Source organism: Solenopsis invicta, chromosome 3 (assembly GCF_016802725.1).
Source record: "Solenopsis invicta isolate M01_SB chromosome 3, UNIL_Sinv_3.0, whole genome shotgun sequence".
Lineage (NCBI taxonomy): Eukaryota > Metazoa > Arthropoda > Insecta > Hymenoptera > Formicidae > Solenopsis > Solenopsis invicta.
The window spans coordinates 2,334,468-2,357,333 of NC_052666.1; positions in this window are offsets into that span (position 1 = coordinate 2,334,468).

Below are 22,866 nucleotides of genomic sequence, written 5' to 3' on the forward strand. Positions count from 1 at the left end.
CGATTGGGTCCACGACTCTCTTTATTTCCCGCAGGATACAGTCGAGCTCTTTCGATTGGGTCCGCGACTCTTTTATTTCCCGCAGGATACAGTCGAGCTCTTTCGATTGGGTCCGCGACTCTTTTTATTTCCCGTAGGATACAATCGAGCTCTTTCGATTGGGTCCACGACTCTCTTTATTTCCCGCAGGATACAGTCGAGCTCTTTCGATTGGGTCCGCGACTCTTTTTATTTCCCGTAGGATACAATCGAGCTCTTTCGATTGGGTCCACGACTCTTTTTATTTCCCGTAGGATACAATCGAGCTCTTTCGATTGGGTCCACGACTCTCTTTATTTCCCGCAGGATACAATCGAGCTCTTTCGATTGGGTCCACGACTCTTTTTATTTCTCGTAAGATACAATCGAGCTCTTTCGATTGGGTCCGCGACTCTTTTTATTTCCCGTAGGATACAATCGAGCTCTTTCGATTGGGTCCACGACTCTCTTTATTTCCGGCAGGATACAGTCGAGCTCTTTCGATTGGGTCCGCGACTCTTTTTATTTCCCGTAGGATACAATCGAGCTCTTTCGATTGGGTCCACGACTCTCTTTATTTCCCGCAGGATACAGTCGAGCTCTTTCGATTGGGTCCGCGACTCCTTTTATTTCTCGTAGGATACAATCGAGCTCTTTCGATTGGGTCCACGACTCTTTTTATTTCCCGTAGGATACAATCGAGCTCTTTCGATTGGGTCCACGACTCTCTTTATTTCCCGCAGGATACAGTCGAGCTCTTTCGATTGGGTCCACGACTCTCTTTATTTCTCGTAGGATACAATTGAGCTCTTTCGATTGGGTCCGCGACTCTTTTTATTTCCCGTAGGATACAATCGAGCTTTTTCGATTGGGTCCACGACTCTTTTTATTTCCCGTAGGATACAATCGAGCTCTTTCGATTGGGTCCACGACTCTTTTTATTTCCCGTAGGATACAATCGAGCTCTTTCGATTGGGTCCACGACTCTCTTTATTTCCCGCAGGATACAGTCGAGCTCTTTCGATTGGGTCCGCGACTCTTTTTATTTCCCGTAGGATACAATCGAGCTCTTTCGATTGGGTCCACGACTCTCTTTATTCCCTGCTGGATACAATCGAACTCTCGTTCGATTGAATTCGCAGTTTTCTTTGCTTCCAGCGGAAACGAAGAATTCTGTTCCTTTTATTAATTCAAACCTTTTTTCTTTTGCTTTTCCTTTTTCTTCTTTCAAGAAGTTATAATATAAATTTTATTTCCCTTTATAAGAAAGAGAGAACGTAGCCTCAATTCTGAAATTCATTTTAGTGCGTAAGCGAGTCCCTGACCATAAAACTCGAAGAGCCATTAAGAACTGTCGGAATCGCCGAAATAAGAAGCTCCGGAGGCTTGGCGCATCGTTATCGCTCTGCGGTAAATTACGCAAACAGCGAGCAAAAATTTCTGTTTTGCCTAACGCTCTAATTAATTTGAGTACTTCCGACGAACCGACCGACTCATCTCCGCCAGTCTCAAATCCGTCCCCCGAATCACACTCTTTTTCCCCCTGTCGTTATCCTTCCCCCTCTTACTCTCCTGGATCTCATGTAGAACCAGATTTTAAACAACCACCAGGGTCACCGTCTTCTACCTTCGATCCTTTTGCAGAACCCTTAGCATCTCCTCGGGATTCAACCTTTTCTCCTACAGATTTTCCTCCTACACCTTCCCCCGATTTTTTTTATCGTAATTCCGATTCACCTGTTCGAAGACCTCCGGAAGATCCATATTCCCCCGCGCTAGAGTTTCCCCAAGAAAACCCGCATTCCGATTCATTATTTACTCCCGAACAGGTAGAGAATATAGTAAATGAAAATATCGAAGCGAATCGAAGAGTACTCAATGAATTTGAAGAAATCTTCGACTCGCTCCAAAGCCTACCTGGATAACTAAAAATCCCTTGATCATAAAATACACCTACACATGCACACTTATATCCCGTTAAGCACAAATGTAACCAATTAGAATTTAAGTTTTTTTTTAAGAACATAAAGTTTTTCTTCTTTTTATTATACATGTTCTCTATTAACAAAAATGTCATTTGCAAATTAATAATTATTATTTTAGTCATCACCTATCATTGTAATTGGTTATTTCTTTTATTATGTTAAAATAAATTGTAATTCTTAGTTTCAATCATTTTTCTTTACTTCAATCACCTCTAATTCCCGCTCCGATAAAATTGCACTTAGTCCGATCCCGCGTAAAAGCGATTCGATTCGTTTACGCAAAATAAGGACTACACGAATGCAAGAGTCTGAATGAGAGTCATAGGTCGTCATTCTCGACACCTGACCTACATTCTGACTCACCTGACGCATTCGACTCGTCGCACTCGCCCGGAGACATGTGTGCGAGAGATTAGGCCTGTTCCGTCCTTCCTACCTCGCTCGAATTATTTCTCTAAGTCTCTACCTGCCAACCGACCCGAGAGACTTATTTCAAGAATTCTGGACGTAACACCTTTAACCTTTAATTACTCATACTTTCTCATTATTCTTAAACTTGAGTGTATTATCACATGAATGTACATACACTTGAGTGTTTTTTTTTTTATTATTTACCTTTTTATTCAGCTATATACATTTTGAGTTATACAAAGTTAAAACAATAACATGGAATTTCATTAATATGGCCTTTTAAGCGAAATTTTTATATTGAAATATTTCTTCGATAAATTGATCGTCATTCTAGAGAGCGGTGTTTAGAAACATTAAAAACATTATTTTATGCTTGTTGTTTAATGTTAAACAGGGATAAAATGATATTTCTAATTAAATTTTTAATGGTATTTTTAAAGTTACTAAACGCAAGAAAATTCTATATTAGGAAAATTCTAAACAATGGAAAATTAAAAATACATAATTTTGTAACAAGATACTGTGTTTCTTCTAAACTAAACTAACTTTTTTAAATTATTTTTATAGATAGCCATATTACAACCACTTTTTTCTGCCACCGATTATGCAGAGCATTAAATTTTTATAAATTACCTAAATAATAAATATCTCATTACTTTGAGCCTAAAATCTGTCAAACAACACTTTGACGAATGTAATCGTTCAAGTTTTAATAAAAAATATTAATTATAAACAAAATGATTTAATAAAATAAAAATGGTTGCCATATTACCCTTTTCTCCTCTATTATTCGTTGATTTGAATGGATGGGTGCTATTATTGCACCGTAAGCTAAAGGAATTTTCTACATTATCTCTTTCTCAATCTCGCAAAATTACATATATACATTATTATTAATTAGCGATGCACCCTGTAAAGACCAATTATGATGTCTCAAAAATACTTACGTTTATATGTTCTAAAGCTGTATTAGAAATTAAATTATTATCCTGTAAGTGTTTATTTAATTCTGTCAAGTTCCATACTCGTTTCTTTAAATCATGCCTGTTTCTGCATTTTTTTTATTTTTTTGTTTGTTCTGCAATTGTTTCTAGGGCAATTTCTATTACCATTGCTGCTTCTTCCTGATTTTTAGATACTTTGTCAATATTTATATCCTTTATACATTTTATATGTTTTACAGGAATGTCCACCTTATCAGCCTCCATTGATTTTCTGGAAGAGGAAGACATTAATATAAGTTATACATATTATGTATCAATTTAATGTACAAAAATGTATTACCAAACCTTTTTAAGAAGTTATTTTTAGAAGCATCATTATGCTCCATACTGCATTCTTCTATTGTACCAGATTGTTCTTTAGATATATTCTAAAAATGTGTAACTACAAGTTATTATATTTTTATATTGAAAATTACTTGATTACTATTCTGTAATCATTCTTCAATTGCCTGTTGTATTTTAGTATGATTAAATTCTTCATTAAATGTTATTGCATTATCACTACTGATATTACTTACTGGATTGTTCTCTTGTGTAAAAATTTGAGGAATAGCAGTTTTTTTAAGACTCGATCTTAGCCCACATATTGTGTCTTGATAATCGGTTGGTTTGAAATGGTTGGAGCACAGCCGAGCATATTGTGATACTTCATTCATGTTGATTGCTTGCAACCATTGACTTTTTCTATCTTTCGGGAACCTGCAAGTTACAGTATTAATAAACATTGATCTCATTAATTATCTCTCCCTTTCTTTTATTTTGTATACTCTTAATTTGTAACTTGCTAAATTTGCCTCTGCATCAATCACATTGATATAAATATTATGACATAAAACATACTTACATATGAAAACTAGATGCAGAAGTTGTTTTGCATAAAATGCAATAATTAACCATTTTAATCACAATTTATACACAAGCGACAATGTAGCACATATGAGTTATAAGATTTGTTCGTTTTGTCTGCCCTGGGTCTATTTCAGAGCAGACTTAAGCAGACCTAGGTTAAGATAGAGAAATTCTCTATCTTTGGGTTAAGATAGAGAAATTCCGGAAGGGAATCGTAGAACTGGAAATGAATACTGATATTACTCTAAACGACTCTGAAGTGAACTCGGGTTCACTCTGACGGCTGTAAAGAAAACACGATAATATAACCTAATTTGAAAAAATATAATCTCCATGGTGAAAATTTTTCCCAGATTTTTTCATGTAATTTTTTTAGATTATTTGTATAATTTTATAACTTACTCAAATTTTTTATACAAATTAGAACACTTTTTAGTTTATATTTTTTTCAGAATTTTTTTATATATACTAATTATAAAATATCTTAAGATTTTTCTAAAGATTTTTTGTTCTATAATTTTTAACAAAATCTTATAAAATCTCACAGTTAAAAGTATTTTTTTTAAATTATAAGATAAGAAATTTAAAAATTTACATGTATAAAGAATTCTGAAAGAGGTAAATTTTCTGAGTATTTTTGAAAAATGTTCCAATTTGTATGAAAATTATAAGAAAAATTTTTATTTGCAAAGCTGTGCATCCTAGTATGTGACATTTCTTGATTTTATTTTACTTTTTGACGTATGATTTGTTTATAAGTTAATCATCAGTTCTTCGAGGCACACTTTGGCACAGCATACGATACTGATGGAACAGCAACAACCAATCAGGCTTTAATAGACAGAGACGGAACGTTCTTCGTATTGTTTGCCTCTCACTCTAACCGTGTTTCTACCCCCACCACTGCCATCAGCAGTCCATATCTGTATGTCGATGCCGTAATGTCATTTTTTTTATGCCATATTCTATAACAAACGAATGCGATCCATCCATTTGAATTAATTTTTTCCAGTGTTCATTTTGTAACACTGTTTCTAATTTATTCAAATTTTTGGGGATTTGCCCAAAACAATTTTTCTTTTTGAATCTTTCTATACATTTTTTTATATTTTTAATATTAGTAAGATTCAGTAAATTATCATGCCTAAATGTTAATGCAAAAATTAACAATTATAAATTAGTACTCATCTTTATGACAGCATTTATCTTCTATTTAATTCCTTGTTTTTACTCACTTTGAAATAATTCTTTTTATAATCTAGTCTATTCATATGGAAATGACTGTTCAATATCTTTTTTAATGATATCTCGAACCCGCTCCACTCGGACCCGTTCACCCGGGTCCTCCACCAGCTGGAAGGTGTCCTAAAGCCGGTATCAGACTACGCATTGGAGATTGAGATTAAAGATTGAAGATTGGAGATTGTTCAATTACATTACGATATTATTATATGTACTTAATGTTAAATTGCTAAAACTTTAGAGGAAGAAACTCTATCCTAATAACTCTGTGAATATGATTATTAATACCTTTTAAATACTTAAATGCGATAGTTTAACTTTTTCAAATGTATTAGATTATTTGAGGGGTTGAAATTTGACAATATACCGGGTGTCCCAGACCACCCGTCCCACCCGATTTTTTCGTAAACGCAACATTTTAAAGAAAAATGTTTCAGACAAAAGTTGTAGGGTTTTAAAAGATCTATTTACTGATTTTATCAGTTTGACCTTGGATGGCGTCGCCAAGGTCAGATCAAAATAACATTAACTTTTTTAAATAGGACACCTCATTTTTGGTTCCAGAATCTAATAGCTGGTGTCAAGACCTTTCCAAAACACTATAAGAAAGTTTATTTTTGTTGAGTACTTTCCGAGTTGTGAGGCTTGAAAGTTACGGTGTACTGTAACCTTCAAGCGTCATAACTCGGAAAGTCCTTAACCAAAATAAACTTATTTATAGTGTTTTGGAAAGCTCTCGAAATCGACTACAAGAAAATGCAATGAAAAATATACCTGTTTCAGACCACCCGTCCCACCCTTTTAAAACGTAGGGATGTGCTTGTACAAAAAAATGGCTCAGACAAAATTTGCATGATTTCGAGGGATCAACCTGATGATGATCTTGAATTCGACCTTGAGATCGATCTTGGGCATAAAGGTATAAGTCAAAGTAACATTTTTAAAATGTAAAAACGAAATAATCGGTGCCGCCTGTAGGTATTAGCGTTACCTAAGGTGTACCACGTGTAGGTAACAAGATCGTACTTACACCTTATCGGGGTGCTTTTTTAAGGTGGTTCCCCTCGCCGTTACCTTTGTCGGGGTGCTTTCATAAGGTGGTTCCCCTTGCCGTCACCTTTGTCGGGGTGCTTTCATAAGGTGGTTCCCCTTGCCGTCACCTTTGTCGGGGTGCTTTTTTAAGGTGGTTCCCCTCGCCGTCACCTTTGTCGGGGTGCTTTCATAAGGTGGTTCCCCTTGCCGTCACCTTTGTGCATACGCATGTTGTTCAGTCTCGATGTTCAAAATGTCCACCACGTGCATTTATACAGGCTGTTACCCTACTTTGGAAATCATCCGTCGCCCGACGAATTTCGTCAGTATCTAGAGACTGAATGACTTGTCGAATTCTGTTTTTCATATCTTCTGCAGTCGTAGGTCGTTCGCGGTATACAAGGTCTTTTATTCGTCCCCACAAATAATAATCGAAAATTGTAAGGTCCGGTGATCGTGGTGGCCAATTATGTGGACCATGTTTACCTATCCATCGGCCGCGAAATATGCGGTTCAGTTGATGACGAGCAATGACAGACGTGTGGGCGGGACATCCATCCTGTTGAAACCACATATTTAGACGTAATTGGAGTGGAATATCTTCAAGTAAACGTGGAAGTTCGTTTTCGAGTAAATCGGCGTATAAAAAACGGTTTAAATTCTCTTGAAAGAAAAATGGTCCCACGATATGCGTATCAACAATTCCGCACCAAACATTGACTTTCCAGATACGTTGATGATCCATTTCTCGATACCAATGTGGATTCTCTTGTGCCCAATAACGAAAATTATGTGTGTTTATTTCGCCGTCACTTTTAAAGGTGCACTCATCAGAAAATAAAATACTTCTATGGAAATTAGGTAATTGTTGAGTAATCCAATTACAGAATATCAGTCTTTGTCTATGATCGTTCAATGTCATGGCCTGGTGAAGTGACATTCGATATGGATGGAATGAATTTTCACGAAAAATTCGACTGATCGTGCTTCGACTTATTCCACTATCTCTTGCTCGTTGCTTTAAAGAATCATTCGGGGTTACAAAGGCAGATGCAATTACATCAGGTGCTCTTACTGAACGAACTGATCAATGAATTTGCCTTCCCTTATTATGATCCGGCTGAACAATACCTTTTACAATTATTCGACGTTGTAAGCGACTGAAAACTTTGCGCGAATGTGGTGTATGATCGGGATATTCATTTCGCCACATTATTTCAGCTGCTCGAAAACTTCCAGCTCTACCCAAAACTGACATCATTAACGCAGCTTCTTCGTTCGGGTAAGGCATAACTACAAATTACGCTTACGACCGGGTTGCTTATTAGAAAACGTGAATTGGTGACGAGTTGCGTAATATTATGAATTCTAAGCAATGACTTTTAGGAGTGGTATGTAAGGGTGCTTTTTCGTGAAAATTACTTTATTGCTACAATAATCAACATTAAATGAAGATTAATATTAATAAATCAAGAATAAACGGCATCATAGAGCTGTACCGAATGTTAGAGATCTCGGTAATTAGGTATCTTCAAAACTCTACGCGTAGGACTATAGGTACACGCACCGGCAGAAATGGTGTCTCTCGACGCTAGCGCTCGGCTGCCGCACACACGCGGAGCCGCGCTCGTACGTGTGTCTAGGCTGCGCGGCGACGATCGGGGTGCGGGCGGAAAGTGGTGGGGGGCTTTACGATAGTGCATCCTCCTCGCTCGACGCTGGGTCGAGAGAGAAAGCATTATTCGACGTGATACCATGGGCGAAGTCGGTGTCCTCTGCTTATATTTTTCATTGCATTTTCTTGTAGTCGATTTCGAGAGCTTTCCAAAACACTATAAATAAGTTTATTTTGGTTAAGGACTTTCCGAGTTATGACGCTTGAAGGTTACAGTACACCGTAACTTTCAAGCCTCAGAACTCGGAAAGTACTCAACAAAAATAAACTTTCTTATAGTGTTTTGGAAAGGTCTTGACACCAGCTATTAGATTCTGGAACCAAAAATGAGGTGTCCTATTTAAAAAAGTTAATGTTATTTTGATCTGACCTTGGCGACGCCATCCAAGGTCAAACTGATAAAATCAGTAAATAGATGTTTTAAAACCCTACAACTTTTGTCTGAAACATTTTTCTTTAAAATGTCGCGTTTACGAAAAAATCGGGTGGGACGGGTGGTCTGGGACACCCGGTATAATATTTGAAGATTGAAGTCTTCGGAGCAAAGTATTCTCTCCTAGAATTCTTTCTTAAAGTTTTTCAATTAATTAAGAGAGAAAACAATACGTACTGATTGTGCTTCTTCTGATACTAATATAACCTCAAAGTTATTAATATCTTCAGTAACATTCATTGATAATTGTGGTAACATATCAATATCATGATAAATGTTTACATTGTTATGATCATTTTCTAAAAGATTTAAATGTTTGTTTATCCGTTTACATATTGTAACATTTTTATTTTAACAACATTTTGTAATATAGAATTGATATTAGTAATACCTGTAAAAAAGAAAATTTGAAATATTATTTTAAAATATTATTTTGACATCATTTTGAGATTTCTATTTAATTACACTGCAAATTTGCGAATGTAATAAGACTAGGTGATTTTTATAGATTTTTCCGTGCTGAACACAAATCCGTTTTCAGAATTTGTCTATTACGTCACAATTTTGAGAAAAATAATGTCAAAGATATCAGACTCTTACTTAAAAATTATTTTGTCTTATATCCGCAGTCTATTTTCACAAACTAGTGTTATTAATGTTCTTTTGTTGTAACCACAACCCGCATAGCAACAGGAAATCAATTAAGATTTCTATTGCTATGCATATGCGTATCGGATTCAAATTTTTCATACGCAAAAATATCGAAAAATACGGATAGTTTTTTTGGGCTGGCTGACCGAAATACTATTGCGCTACGCAAATTGTTGCTGTGTCGCTTTCCGGTATTCGTATTACGACTAAGCATTGGAGATGATTTTGCACGAACACGATTAGTCAAATTAACAAGGGAAGTGTGCGTAGTGTTAATCGCGAATAGGTACGAATTATATGTCGTTAGAAAGGTCTTACCGAATAGAGTTTAACTGTGCAATATTTTGCTTGATGGCGCCTATAGAGGGCGCTGTGTGCAATAGAAGTTAAAGTTATGCATATAGCGGAAATATTGGTCATATCTCGGAAAATATTTTTTTCCTAGAAAAAAGTACCAAATAAAAAATAAAGCTCTTAAAATTGTCGAAAATAAAATTTGTATGCATAATTTGTGTAATCGCAACAGTGTACGCGTAATCATACTTTTAAATAGAGCATGCTCGTAATTATGCGAAATAAAGCACACACACACACGTACGCACGCACGCACGCACGCACGCACGCACGCACGCACGCACACACACACACACACACACACACACACACACACACACACTTTTTTAATGGATTTCTTTATTTTTTTGCATATTATTTTATCTCATGTCGAAACATTTTTGAAACACTGGTTACAAATATTTTTTTGATGAGAACTTTTTGAATTATGAATCTTCAAAATTAACAAGTATCGTCGACATTAACATTATTCAAGATACTAGTAAGGTTCTAGTAATGTGAAAACTATTCATAATCTAAAATAATAACGTAATGCTTATGATACTTAAGATAGCATCAACAAATTTTTTGCAAACAATTTACAAAAATTGCATATATTTATATTACAAATCGTTCAATATACACATACATATACGAATGCATTCTCATCTTAAAACTTTTCCAGGTCCCATTGTATTATTTGAGGTTTGTAACATAAAAGTACAAGACCAATACAAGTACAAGACATACCAAAAAGAATTAAAAATTTAGAAAATAAAGAAAATGATTTACAATTACTAGGAATTGTAAATTAGATAAATCCTAAAATATACACGAGCAACAAAACATAGCACAATTGGATATTTATATTTCAATCAGTAAGCGATTTGAAAGCCGGATTGAATACAACGATCTCGAATTAACGGGAAAAGCTTTTAAAAAAACAAAACATGTAAATCCGCATGTTCTCATGTACATATTTATTAATGATGAAATACATTACACATTATAGAAAACATTACTTATTACATAACACCAAAAAAAATGAACATGCGATGTAAACAGCCCATTAGTTAGGTACCGGTTTACCACACGATGTCAGCTACAAAATAATTAAAAGTCATCTTATCAACTTCGGCATCCAACTCTTTCATTTATCATATATTAGTTATATAATACCACTTCAATGTAGGCAAAAGTAAATTAAAAAAAAATGTTACACAAACTACATTCTAAAAAAAGTATACAAATTTTAACAATGAATTCAAATTAAACGTCATTATAATAAACATTTATTGTAATAACACTGTACAACAAATTTAAAACATTGCGAAGAAAATAAGTGCAAAAAAATTTTTAATTGATATTTAAAAATAACACAAGAACACCTAATATTTCCTCAGAATTTCGAGGTATTGTGCTGATATACAGCAGCTGCGGGTGGTTATTCTAGGGTCGAGGATGGAGCAATAAAATTGGATTTGTTTGAAAATCGCGAGCAACAAAATCGGGGAGACGCAATCAGTCGAGATATCTTGTTAATTATCAATTTTATTGTATTTTGCTAACGTATGACTGTTTGAGGTGGTTTTTCAGGGATTCGGGGTGGAGCAACAAATTTGGCAGTTAAGCAACAAATTAGTAGATAAAGAATCTGTATTGATTTATTATTTTTTACATATTTTTTTAAATGGTTGTGCTAGCTTTAACCTTAAGTCAGCAAAGCCACTATTTTCTCCGAGTCGACCGGAATAACAAAATCCGAAATTGAGTAACAAATTAGTAACAAAAGAGCACTAAATTTTTGTGTATGTTTTATCAAATTGTGCTAAAGTGGCTGTGTCAACTTAATAGACGTTAAAAATTTAGCAATATTTTTAAATGATTACTTAATATCACAGTTTTCTCTAGTTCTAATAGATTGTTATAATTGTGATTTATTACATATTTGGTTATTTGGGTATTAATTTATAACTTATATAGAAAAAAATTGCCAAATACTGGCTTATCCTCAAATTATTAACACACGTAAAATTAATTATCATTTCTAATTGATATTTGCGCTGTAACGCAAGTGTTCGATGTATAAAAGAGTAACATGAAGTGCGTCTGCGCTGCAGCTTGTATGCAGAATACAATTAGTATGTATATCATTACCGAGTTTCGCAATTATAACCACTTTGGCAACATTCCACGCTTATCAGTGAACAAGAAAGGTGTGTCGTCGAAATAAAAAAAGAACTCGTGGTTAACGCACCGTTGCAAACAGAATCGTGCATCAGTTTCATGTATAATTCGCGAAAGTATTTGTTCTACTAATAGCGCGTATTTGCGTTAAAAACAGAGACCGCGTGAACAATGATAGTACGGTACCAGATCGATGTTTTTCCTCTAACGAAAACGTTAAATCAGTGTGAGTAGTGGTGCATTTACAGGAATGTATGTAAAATTGCTTACTAGGAATAATCTCTCGCCATCGACGCAATGCGATGCGATAAGCTACTACAAGCAGATTGTGCATATTGCAATAAAAATGCGAATGAAATTGCAAAATACTTACAATTTTCGGATTAATTTTGATTTTCGGATATTTCGACATTTAAAAATGTAACCATGCATTTCCGAATCATTTCCAATCAGAAACGATATTCCGCGATGTATTATGATCGCCCATTTTTGCGTGGAAATAATGCTTCCAAATAGTGCCAATGTCTAGATGTTGAATCAACTTGGTTGATCAATTAATATCACTCCCTGATGGATATTTCCTGATTAGATTTGAAAAATAAATTTAACAGGTTTAATTATTAAAGCTAGGGTAATTACGATCAGTACAAAATTATCTTTTCAAAAAAGGTAGAAAAAAGATGCTAATGTATGTGTGTGCGGGTACCTTATTCAAAATTCAACTTAAATGTATTTTTTTTTAAATGTGTGAAATCTTTAAATTGCGTCAATTATAAAGAGAATGTATTGCTGTTTGAAATAACTGCTGTACTACTTTTAACGAATAAAATGCAAGTGGTAGTATCTTTATTTTTTAAATAAAACTCAAGTAACGGTATCTTTAATTCTTTTTCAAATAAAATTCAAGTGATACTATTTGTGTATTTCTATTGAAACCTTTTTCTGTTTTAACCTAAGTAGATGTATTTAATTTAAAAAAGTTTCAATGAAAATATATAACATTTAATCTCAAAGAATTAAAGAGAAAACAGAAATGAGAATGTTTTATTAAAATACAAAATTTTTAAACTACAAAAACTTGGCGCTGCTAGTTAAGGAAAGCAATGAAAAGAATTGACATAAGAAAAAATACGATATGGTACATTATGCAACATGGGGCCAAACTTTGCTGTTTTCAACTGAGGACAATATTTTCAAACAACATGTTGCATATTTTATGCAAAGGAAATACGTTTTTTGCGGCATTTGAGAGAGAACTAGCGTGTGGCATTTTCCTGTTACTGCCTGTCCCGGTTATAGATTATGAGACATCAGTGAACTACCTTAGCTCATGCATTTCGATCCTACGCTCAGCGCATGCGTCACGAAATGTACGGAGTCACGTGACAAAAGTGCGCATGCGGAACCATACGAGAATCTTGATTTTGCTCATTTTGCCGTCCATGGATGGCAATATCCCCCACCCCAAAGATTGCCCATTTACGGCTATGTTATCAACTGTCCCAGAATGTCGCGAAAAATGTGCTTCCTTTGCATAAAATACATTTGAATTAAATAAGGTGCGCGTGCACACATACATTAACGCCTTTATTTACTTTTTTTGAAAAGGTAATTTTGTACTGATATCACGCGTTTTGTAGTGTTAAACAATATATATTTTTTGTGATAAGTCATGATTTTAACTTGCAAGTAAGTTTATAAAGAATCAATGTGTATAAATATATATACATATATGTATATAGAGCAAAGCAAAGGAAAATTTCAAAAACTGCTTACATGAATATAATTAACTTCAGCTCCATCCACAATAAATAATATGTCTCTTATATAGACAAGATCATATATTATGCTCTTACGAGTGCTGTACATTAAACTTTTTAGTCTTATATCATATGACTTACAAAGTGCATATGAATATGGTAATAAAATGAAGTTAATTAGACCGAATGCGCCTTATTAAATATATTTTTATCTTTCTATCTTCTTTTAATGCATATCTTACTTTTTTTAGTAAAAATGTGGTTCACTTTTTCAGGTCTGCTTCTAAATCATAATTTTTTAACTTTAGCGTTAATGCAAATGTATATTTTGAATGAATTGACTTTTAAAACAAGTGTCAAATGATTGAATAAAGATATAAAAATAATTCTAATGCCTTGTTACATCCAACCTTAAGGAAAGGAAGGATGCAACAAAAACTCTTTTATTCTCGTGACCGCACTAGTGGGATGTGCGGCACGAGCCGAACGCACTTTTGATGATTCCGAAATTATGCGTCAACATGTAATGACACGTTTTAACGCCCTTTCAGAATCGTACGATCCTAATTTGAGTCAGAGAATTCAATCTCTATAACTCGGGATCGGACCGAGTGCAATCTTTTTAAGTCGGGAGGTTAGTGTGTGAGTACGAGATGGGTTGATGAAATAAAATTTGACATTGGAGCTTTTTTTTTTAACTAAATTTAACATATATTCTAATACTTGAGTTTTACATACATAAAGGTTCAAAAGAATTAGCAAATAAATACATAATCGGTTATTGTTACTTAATAGAAAAAAGAAACCAGTGTAACAAGGTGATCATTATCAACTCAAACAGGAGTACGTAATCAGTTAGTTTATTTAAAATATAAAAACGATTAGGTAATGATTATTCTAAAGATTAAAATTTAAGTACATTGTTTAATATGAAATTAACATTATTTTTGAGGTTTGAAAACATTAAGAATTACAAGATAGAACATAATTAATTATCAAGAGTTACAAATAATTAAGAATTAATGTTAGTGTAAATTATCTATTGTTATAAGTATAGTGTTTATTAAAATTGACAATTATTATTTATTAATAAATGAAACGATTAAGCAGTTATTAGAATACATAATTATAAAAGTGAACAAAACAAGAAATTAATTAAAGGTTATTGAAGAAATAAGTATTATGCATTATCGCTAGGATTTATAGTATTAAATAAAAAAAATAAAAACTTAGTTCTATTACATTTGTGTAGGAGAAGATAGAATTGACGCATTTGTGAGTTTCGTTAATTTACTATTTAGGAGTGGTAATAATTATAAAATAACGTGGATTCGGTAGGAGGTGGATCTTCAGGATCATGGTCGGAAAGGAAAATTACTTCCAGGAATTCCACGCTGGACGTAGAAATCACTGGTGAGGAAGGAGGGGGAATTTCCTCTATGAATTCCACGCTAGGCGCAGGACTCAAGGGGGAAGAAGGATCAGAGAGATCCTCTGGGATAGGCGAATACGAGGGAGAAGGAAGATCAACGGGATCTTCAGGGACAGGGGAGTACGAGGGGGAAGGAAGATCAACGGGATCTTCGGGGATAGGCGAGTACGGAGGGGTATCAGGAGCGATCCTATATGTAAGGAGAGAGGAGATAGAGAGAGCAGGGGACGGAGAAGATGGGGAAGGGAAAGGTGGATTGCGTTCCTCTGGGATAAGCGGAGGAATTTTCAAAAATGGCGCCCATCCAGGAGCCGGTTCCTGGCGCAAATTCTCACGTTCCCTTATCCTTAGAATTGCCCAGAGGCACTCGAGGATAACGACTTGCCTCCTGAAGTATTCCCGGAGACGATTCGGACAATGGCGATGGGGTCGCGATTTTCTTGGGATGTAAATTTTGCCCACTAACCGATAATTAATCAGCGAATTAGGAGAATCCGGTAAGTGACTGAATAAAAACTAACTTACTCTCGGATTGATAAATATGTCAGGTCCCTCTGTCTTTGAAGGCTTTGAGGTTGAAGTCGGTTCTGGGCTGACCTCGGAAGCTCGGTGGTTGTTTAATTGAGGCACAGATTCTAAGTTCAAAACGATTTTAACGCGCACAACTTCGACACTTGCAACGCGTGGATGTGAGTGCGGAGTTGAATGCGCGGATGTGAGTGCGAACTTGAATGTTTTGAATGCCCGAGGCGTTCGAAGCTGCTTATTTTATAGGGCTTAGGAAAAGGGCGTGAGATTAGTTTAGTGGGTGAGATGAGGATTTGATTGGGTAAAGCCTTTTGAGCTTTTTCCCTTTCCTTGGAGATTATTTGTTGTCGAAATTTTGAGCTTATTCGTTGAGTAGTTATCCCCCAACGCTCACTACCAATCATCTTCTCGGATGATCTCTCGTTGGCTAATTTTCCATCTTCTCCCGATTTTTCTTAACTCTAAAAGGGGCGAGCAGTTGCATCACCCAATCGCTTAAGGGATTCGTTATCTTACGGTTCCTCTTCTTGGAACGTTCGGTCCCGATTTTTTATATCGCCGCGTCCGTTTATTTGGGACTCGCTTTCCATATGAATCATCTTTCCGTTCGTGATGAAACATAGGTTTCGAACAAACAAAGCCGGTTTGTAAATTTTGATTTTATAGTTTTATAGTTTCCGTCCGGCGTCGCGACTCAATCTTATCACTGATTGTTGCCAGACTTTAATAGCGTTTAGATTTTTTCTCTTTCGAGTCCAGGCTTTGTTCGTCCATATGAATTATTAAATAAGCATCGTTGCTTGTAATTTTGTCGTCGCACGATTTCTCCTTTTTTTTTTGCTTTTATTTATTGCTCCGGATGTAATATGTGGCCATTATATATATATATATATATATATATATATATATATATATATATATATATATATATATTTATATATATATATATTGTCACGTATTTTTATCCCACGCCGGAGAGCAGCGGCGGAATACGCGATCAAACACCGGAATTACGCGCGAGACACGCGTGAGCGACGATATAACCAATAGATACCACCAATCGCGAATTTGGGCGCCAGACGCGATTATACCGGTCGCGTTGCCGGGTACACTATTTAACGCTAGACGCGGATGCACACCACGCGATAGCTTCTCAGAACGAAACCCGAAATCGTCGCTCGCACGCGGCCAGCTAGCTCCTCTAACCGGTAGAGGGGCGGGGTAGCGGAGACAGGGACGAAGCGGCTTTCTTACTGGAGGAGACAGGTAGGCGAGAAATCAAGCAAGATCAGGCCGATATAACAGACAGAAATAACATGTATTGTAGCATATGACAGAGACAGAGTAGAGCCAAACGCGAAGGAATTATCAGTCAAAGCAAGCAAAGAACGGAAAAGATGAAGAGAGTTGACGAAAACGAATAAGCGGAACGCGAAAATTTTCTTAAATACTACAATGCTTACGCTAGCGGCGCGAACAACGGCGGTTGGTCCCGCGCGGAACGAGACAGCCAATCACGCGCGCTCGGAACAGCGCGGCGAGAACACACTCGTCGAACTTTCGCTAACGGACAGTAATTAACTCAAAAGCAGTACAACCAAAGATACCCGGTGACGGCAATGCCGTCGTCGCGGTCACGATGCACAATTTTCTCGAAGACGCGCGACACGACAACGCACCGATAACGCGGGCGGTCATGTGATCACGGCCGTAACACGACTCGCGCACGTGTGCGAGGGCTTTGCGGCTTCCCGGGAAGTCGGTCGTCCGCGAGCTTCTACGGCGGGACAGCCAACGTACACGCGGCAGCCGACAGCTGGGTGCCTCGACAAGGTCTCACGCTTGAGGTGGAGAGCCGACCAAACACTAAAAAGGTGCGTTCTATCGCCACGCGGCGGACGCACCTGCACACTAACCCAATGGCTCCACCTCAGAGCGCGAGTCAGCCGGCACCGGCAGCTCGGGGCTTTACACCGTCTCTAGAGGGTCACCTCGACGACGATCCTGTCTTCCGTTGGTCCCGTGGACGTCTCCGCAGGGATCGCCAGGCCGGGCACAGTTCCGATAGCCAAAATCCGGTAGCTCGCTCGCCGATAACACTCGCTCGGATTCGTCCCGCACGCGCTCAGTTCGCCGGGTCGCACGCAAAAAGCCGAGAGGATCGCGTTCGATGCGCGATCGATGAGCGCTACCCCTCCCACAGGGTGCGCGATATCTTTGCGCCTAGCGGCGCGGCCTATCAGCGGCCGCCCTTATCTAGCCGTGACGTCACGGCAGCGCAGTGTCGGGTCTCCGCAGATGTCGTGCGGTCCCCGTTGGCATCCAACATCCTTGTCGTTCTCGTCGTCCTCGCGGACGACAACAGCAGCAGAATTTTTCCAGCGGCGACTCCTCGCCGCTACCCTCCTCGATGGACAGCCGGCATTCGACGGCCCTCGTCTTGGCCGTTCGTCCGCCCCAGCCTGTCCATCAGCTGTGACACTCGCGAGCCTCCTTTGCGTGGCGCTTAGCTGTTGCCACGTCTTATCTCCTTCTCTCCGTCGGCGTTTTCCGGTGCGCCGGCCCTGGACGATCGCCCTCTCCTTTCCCGGTCGCTGTCCGTCTCCCTCGCCGCTGCTGGTCCTTCGGCGGCGTTTGTCGAGGTGCCCGCGGTTACATAAAAGATGCGAATGATTAAATAAAATAACACGCAACGCAATCCCGCCGGAGATTTCGTTCTCTCGCTGAGCGCCCGACTCGGTCATACGCGCCTCCTTGCGCGACGCTTAGGCGGAAGACGGAGTGGCGAGGCAGCTAAAACCAGTGTTCTCAGATTGAGGGATTTCTGACGCATGCGCAGTAGGGCACATGTGCTTTACCTAGCAGTAGCGCGCATAGCTTTACAAACTAATAGGTATCGGGGGGCCCGTCTCAAGAAGGGAATAGGAAAAATAAAGGAATTTATATGTAAAGGACTTTATCGATTAAAAAATATAGTTATGGTAAGAAATGATAAACTTTATTAATTTTTTGCGTCTGCAGCCGACTTATTACGAATACCAACATTTGTTGCAAGGGCAAGGAAAACTGCAGAAAACCTTACCAGTATTCGAACAAATACAAAATTATATAATTATAAATGTATTATATTATTGTAAACAAAGAAATATAAATGTTATTATAATAACTATTTAAGTAACATATTAAATTAATAATAAGTAATATATTAAATTTATTAATAATTTAACTCTTAATATTAAAACATACATAAATTTTAACGATATTTAAATATAATATATTTAATTTCAATAATAATGAAACAATATAAATGTAAAAGATAATTTTTTAAATAATTAATAATACTAACGTTAAAATAATTGAAAAATAACTGAAAAATAATATTGTATTATAATTTATCATATATTAAATTATTAATTAATTTTCATCACACGACAAAACTTTGGTAGAAGTGGCAATCTTTCTAAAACAAAATTAAAATTTTACAAATCGATCCAAAAATAATGCATAGATTATTTATCAAATAAAATAAAAATAAAAAGTTAAAATTAATGGATCGATTAACAAAAATAAAGAAATAATAAAACTAAAAAACACATTTTTTACAAAAATAAAACAATATATTATTAATAAAAGGAAATGCTAATTAAATAATATTCATAAAAGTTTGTAAAAAGAATATTGCAAGAATATATATAAGTAATTCAACTTGAGATTATAACTTGAGAATATATTACGTTAAAGGTTAACGCAAAATAAAAAAAGTACTGAAATTATTTGCAACAACAAAATTTACATATAAAAATATTGAATGTTTAAAAAATAATTTAAGAAAGAAATTTTATTTTATTTAAAAAATTTTAAGAATTTTATAATTTAAAAAAGATATAAAAAGCATGAAAGTATTAATGTAAAATAAAAAAAATTTGCAAAAAACTTTTAATCTCTACGTTCTATGTATTTTTATCTGTTTTTTTATTAATATTAGAAGAATATAAATTTTCAGAATTATGTAAGTTTAAATGTTTCGAGTTTACTTCAAATTTATAACAATTTATATTTTGAGCCTGAAAGCTTGACCTTATTATACAAATAGCATTAAGATTTTCAATGCTAATTCGATTTCTCTTTTTATTCTTCACATCTGTAACAATGGAAAATATTCTTTCAGCTTCAGCGTTAGAATGGGGAAGTGAAAGAGCTGCATGCACTAATTTTTCTAAATTTGGAAACATTGGTTCGTTATTTAAATTTTTTGTATCAAAAATTCTTTTCCACATTTAATCTATTTCTAATTTGACCAAAATGTCCCTATCCGCATCGCTAAACATTGTTGGTAATATTCTCCATTCAAAAGCCAAAGCTGTATCATCAAAATTTCCAAAAAATCCAGCGATATTACGGAGATCTCTAATTTCATTTCTTACTTCGTCATATAATGCAAATTTTGGATTTAAAAATTTTAAACCGTGGAGAAATAAATCATTAAATGGTAAACATTTTAACATTTCTTCTGTTGCCGTAATGTAAAAATTTAAACATGTTAATTTTATTTCAGTAATAATATCTACTGATAAATGTTTCAAAAATATTTCGCATTCCTGACCCAAATATATTGCTTCTAAGGGTAAAAAATTATCCGGATGAATTAAATTTAAAGAAATATCGCGTAAAGCTACAGGTAAAAGAAAATTTTGCCCTATCTGCTTAATTAGCTGCTCGCAAGTCTCAGACATTGTATGTATTAAAACTGTTCTAGATTGATATAAAAGGTTTAACTGATTAAAAAACTTTAAAGCGTATTTTAAAAATAGAAAATATGCTTTAAGAGCATCATTATTTAAAAAGCTAAGAATTATTTCATCCGATTTATTTTTAGTTTCAGTAACTTCAAGTAAAAAATAATTTTTTAATACTTCCCAGTTATCGAGAAGTCTCACGACACATTGTTGTAAACTGAGCCATCGAGTACCAGATAATTTTAATATTTTATGAGTTTCTACGTCAAAAAATTGTTGAAATTCACGCAGGTGTGCAGATCTTTTTGCATTGCCAGAAATGTAAGTGGAAACTGAATGTAATAAATTTTCACACGAGTCCGGCAATTTGGAACAAGCTTTACTAGAAATAAGCGCTGCGGTATGGCATATACATTTTAATACTATGAGGGCCGGTACCTCTTTTTTTAATCTACTTACAAAAGAATTTCGAATTCCAATAATTACAGAAGCATTATCGCTAGGCATACCAACAATGTTTGTTAATGGAATATTTTTACTTTTAAAACATTTTTCAAATGCAGAAAATAGTTTTTCTGCTGAACAGTCTGTTGCGTCTATTTTTAATAATTCTAACAATTCTGTAACACATTTTTTATTAATAGGAGAGACATATTTAGCTAAAATACAAAGCATTTTATCGCTAGTAATGTCCGTGCTTTCATCTATTAAAATGAAAAATTTTTGATTTCTTAAATGTTCAATTATTCTGTCATCTTCTACTTTTGCAAGTACATTTTTAACAATTTGTACGCACTTAGTTTGTGACAATGTAAGATCTTTTACGACCTGCGGTTCACAACATACATCTTTTAATAAAGGGACCATATGATCTATTGTATGAAAAGCAATATTGTGCTCTGCGTAAAATGCTGCTAATTTAATCTCGGCTGTTTTAACTTTACTAATATGATCCCTGTTTTGCACGTGAGATGCGAGCAGCGAAGCAGATGGTTTATCGCGTTTATTATTTAAATTTTCGATATGCGAGGCTCGTTTTGCATGCTTATCGAGCTCTGATTTCCCGCATGCAAGGATTTTATCGCATGCTGTACAAAAAGCTTTTCCATTGTCCGGATGCTGCATTAACCAATTTTTATATTGCTCATGCTCTAACCAAACAGACTGAAAAGATTTTACCTTACGCTTTTTAGCATTTCCTTCGATGCCACTTGTTGAAGGTCGTGGATGCTCCATTTAAAAAATTTACACTACATTAATATTAAATAAACACTACAAAACTATTAACATGTATACACATATATACACATAATTCACAACTAAGGTATACGTGAAACATTAATCTCGCACGCATATTATTATACACTCTTATTACTAAATAGTTTCTCTTCCTCTTCTTAACTCCATCGACGTAGACAAGATCCTTTTCTGGAGACGTAAACAATCACTTCGCGCGCTTTTAGCTGGCACGAATACTCCACCATATTTTTTAAAAATAAATGCCGGCGGCAGGCAAGCGCGACGGCGCGATACATGACGCGCGACAATCCAATGAGCGTACAGCTTGTATCGATATACTAAACAAAACTGTACGAACATTGGATTGTCGCGTGGCACGTGTCGCGTCATTGCGCTGGTCTGCCGCTGGCATAACACAATCGTGCTCAGTCGATTAAGAATGCAATTCGATAATTTACCGATTCTAAAACCGTATGTAAAGCTATTCATAATCGAATCTTATTTCAAGACTGTCTTAAGTAATGTTTGAAAATACTAATATGACTCTCTGATTGGTAAATGACATCTTAAGACCGAAGACAGTCTGAAATGTAAGACTATAAATACCGGCCTAAAACTTTGTAATGTAAATAACAGAATTGTGAATTTTTTATCATTGCTGTATAATTTTTTCTATTTTTATATGATAAACTGAATTTTGTTGATAAAACTGAAAATTTAGAAATTTTGAGATAACCTTCTTAAAAGAAATATCCTTTATTTTACATAAATGCTATGAAAATAAGGACTTTAAGAACCTCTGGCTGCACCGTTACACACACACACACACACACACACACACACACACACACACACACACACACACACACACAAGAAAAAGTGTCACGTCCGAGAAATGAAACTCATATTTCCCTATGTATTTTGAGGCTCTGAAACCGAATATGACCTCAAAATTGCGCTATCAGGATTTTTTTTATTCTCAAAAAATTGCCAAACATGTAAAAAATTTGCTATTTTTTGAAGATAAAAAAAATCCTGACATGATTGTGCAATTCTGAGGTCATATTCAGTTTCAGAGGCTCCTGCAATTATACATAATTAATATAATTATACATAAAAAATTTTTCCCAGAAAAATCTTAATGTTAAAATAGTATTTCTGTAAGATTCTATATACAATTTCTAATTCTTTCAAACTGTGAATCATTATTTTTGGTTTCAAGCACATTTCTTAAATTGAATTGGAAAATTAATATGCCAATTAAATTTATTTAATTGAAAAGAATTAAGATCGGAAGAATTAAATCAGAAATATATTAAAATAATGCCAATATAAGCTGATATTGGATGTT